Here is a 3379-nt window from a genome sequence, read left to right as displayed (position 1 = left end):
AACAGTGTACCTTCTTCCTATGTTAGAGATGTCGAAATAGGATAAGCTCTTGTTAATTATTGTTATGATTAGTGACTAGGATGGAAAGCCTATATTCTCAATCCTTGCTATGAATATCTCTCTTTATCACTTGTTTTCTTTAGTTGCTTGCTTTATTTTCTTGCCATTTATTTTTTTTCCCTTTTAGCAAATCAAACCCCCTTGTTCCTTCATAGTCAATAATTGATCACTTCATTGCAATTCCATGTGAGAGGACCCGAGGTTTAAATACTTCGGTTAATTTTCATTGCGGTTTGTACTTGTGATAACCAATTATTAAAATTTGATTTGAGGATCGATTATCAGTTTAGGCTCTCACAACGTATTTTATTAAATTCCGAACCGGTATAAATTCTCATTATCAATTATCTAAACACATTTTGGACATTTCACATAAGCCCTCATAAAAGATATCCAGCTAGGTCCATTTAGAAAACATGTACGGAGGGCATTTCCTGGTCAGAAGCTTGTATCTCTCCCAAGCTTCATAGAGGGTCTCACCATCTTTCTGTCTGAAGGTCTGAACCTCCACCCTTAGCTTAGCCAGCTTTTGGTGGGAAAAACTTAGTCAGGAATCCAGTGACAACCTTATCTCAAGTATCCAGACTCTCCTTAGGTTGACAATCTAACCACAGCTTTGCTCTATCCCTCAAAGTAAATAGGAAGAGCATGAGTTTGTAAACTTCAGGGTTCACTCCATTCATCTTTACAGTATCACAAATCTATAAGAAATTAGAAATAAACTGATTTGGATCTTCCTGAGGGAGTCCATGATACTGGCAATTTTGTTGCACAAGAGTGACTAGCTGCAGCTTCAGCTCAAAGATGTTTGCAGCTATAGGAGGCACCATAATGCTCTTTCCCATAAAGATTTGTATTGGGAACAGTGTATGTGCCAAGCACTCTTCTAGGTTACTCATTCTCATTTATATTTGCCATATTGGCATTCACAGCATGATTCTGATCCATGGTGGACTCTGCAGCTTCCTTTTTAAAAATTTCACTCAGATTTTTGCTAGCCTTGTAAAGTCTAGCTTGTTGCAAGTGCTGCCTCAAAGTCCTTTCAGGTTCAGAATTAAAATGAAAAAGGGGCTCCTTGTCCCTGTTCCTGCTCATAAACAGACAAAAAATAAGAAAAGTGAGATTCTCTACATCAGAGTGTAGAAAATTCCCAGTGAGGTAACCTGTGTAAAGAAATAAAGTAAAAATACTTACAAATTAAGGCTAAAATATTTTAAAATAATGACCAAAATCAAGGTAGGAATTTTTGAAATTAATAAAAAAAATTAACAAGAAAATTAAAATAGAATTAACTAGGTAACACCAAACTTAATTTCAGAAATTAAGGATAAACAATATTACTAAATTTTCGAAAATAATGAAGCAAAAATTAAATAAAATTAAAACTAAAATACCTATATAAGCAATTAAACAACTAATAGTTGTTAATAATAGTCAATCCCCAGCAACGGCGCTGATGAGCGGGTACTTTATACGCTTTTTGGCATCATTTTCATATAGTTTTTAGTAGTTTTTGTTTAGTTTTTATTATGTTTTTATAGGTTTTAGTGTTAAATTCACATTTTTTGGATTCTACTATAAGTTTTTGCATTTTTGTAAAATTTATGGTATTTTTTGGCTGAAATTGAGGAGCTGGAGCAGAAGTCTATTTTAGAGACAGAGAAAGCATTGCAGATGCTGTCCGAATCTGACCTCCTTGCATTCGGAAGAGCCTTTCTGGAGCTATAGAAGTCCAAGTGGAGCTCTCATAATAGCTATGGAAAGCTGACTTCTAGAGATTTCCAGCAATATATAATAGTCCATACTTTGCTTCAGATTAGAAGGCCCAAAAACTGGTGTCCAATGCCAGCTTCCTGCCCCCTTCCAGGCGTCCCGCGCCCAAAGATCAAAGCCCAGCGTCCAAACGCCCACCCAGAGAGAACCCCCTTGATATGTTTGCTAAGTGATTTCAGATTTAGGAGACAAAGATTAGATCAAGGGAATGAAGCAAAAAGCATGTAGAAACGGAGAACTCATGAAGAAATGAAGGAATTGCAAAGTTGTCAAGCCCGACCTCTTCGCACTTAATCGACCATAACTTGAGCTACAGAGGTCCAAATGATGCAGTTCTAGCTGCGTTGGAAATCTAACATCTGGGGCTTCGAAATGATATAAGATTTGTCATAGTTTCCGTGTGTATAGGGATGCGTACGTGCACTATACGCGTACGCGCTGATGGCTGCATATGATTCACTTAATGCAACTCATGGCCAGAAATTTTAGGAGCATTTTGGGCACAATCCAACTCATTTCTGATGCTATTTAAGCCAAGGATTGAAGGGGAATCAAACACTTAGACACTTAGTTAGTTTTAGTTTAGTTTTCACATGCATTTAGTTAGTTTCTAGAGAGAGAAGCTCTCTCTTCTCTCTAGAATTAGGATTAGGTTTAGATCTAGATCTACTTCTTCTTCTCTCTTAATTTTCCTTGGTCTTCCTTAATTATTCTCTTGTAGTTGTAGAATTCTTCTTCTCTTGTAATTCCTTTGTATTGTTAGTTGTAGTTTATGAACTTTCTTTTGTAGATCTACATTTCTTCTTCAATGCAATTGGTAAGTTCTTTGTTATTTCATAATTGTTTTGCTTTTCTATTATTGATCTCTTGCTATTGTAGTTACATCTCTCTTTAATTCTTGCAATTCATGTTGTTTACTTCTATTGCCTTTTATGTGTTTGATGAAATGCCTCTTTTAGTTATGAGTTAGATTTTATTCCTCTTGGCCTAGGTGGAGTAATTAGTGACACTTGAGTTATCTAATTCCCTTGTTGATTGATGATTAGAAGTTTCTAATTGATTTGGATACCACTAAAGCTAGTCTTTCTCTTGGTAGTTGGCTAGGACTTATGGAATCAAGTTAATTCATCCACTTGACTTTCCTCCATGGTTAGAGGCTAACTAAGTGGTAGCAATGGACAATTCGTGGTCAAAATTGAGGAGAATAACTAGGATATGACTTCTAGTTCTCATATCTTGCTAAGAGCTTTGTTAGTTGTTAGTTTATTTTCTTTGCCATTTATATTTCTTGTCTAAAATCTCAAAAACCCCAAACATACTTCATAAACAATAACAAAGACACTCTATTGTATTTCCTAGGGAGAACGACCCGAGGTTCAGTACTTCGGTTTATAAATTTAGGGGTTTGTTTTAGTGACAAACAATCCTTTGTATGAGAGGATTATTGTTGGTTTAGGAACTATACTTGCAACGAGAATTCATTTGTGAATTTCTAAACCCTCAAAAATCTGTTCATCATGTACCGGGTCGCATCAAGTAGTAAAAC

The 3379-nt window shown here is 35.8% G+C and overlaps 1 non-coding gene across 1 annotated transcript; it reads left to right on the top strand.

Annotated features, from left to right (window-relative positions):
• The first annotated feature begins 472 nt into the window (after nt 1–472).
• Nucleotides 473–580, top strand: LOC112724825 (small nucleolar RNA R71). Its single transcript, XR_003163970.1, has one exon. It is a non-coding gene; the product is annotated as a small nucleolar RNA R71 (small nucleolar RNA).
• The last annotated feature ends 2799 nt before the right edge of the window (nt 581–3379 follow it).

This window comes from Arachis hypogaea, chromosome 11 (genome assembly GCF_003086295.3).
Source record: "Arachis hypogaea cultivar Tifrunner chromosome 11, arahy.Tifrunner.gnm2.J5K5, whole genome shotgun sequence".
Classification (NCBI taxonomy): Eukaryota; Viridiplantae; Streptophyta; class Magnoliopsida; order Fabales; family Fabaceae; genus Arachis; species Arachis hypogaea.
The sequence above is the reverse complement of the archived record's forward strand: the minus strand, read 5'-3'. Positions and strand labels throughout refer to the sequence as shown.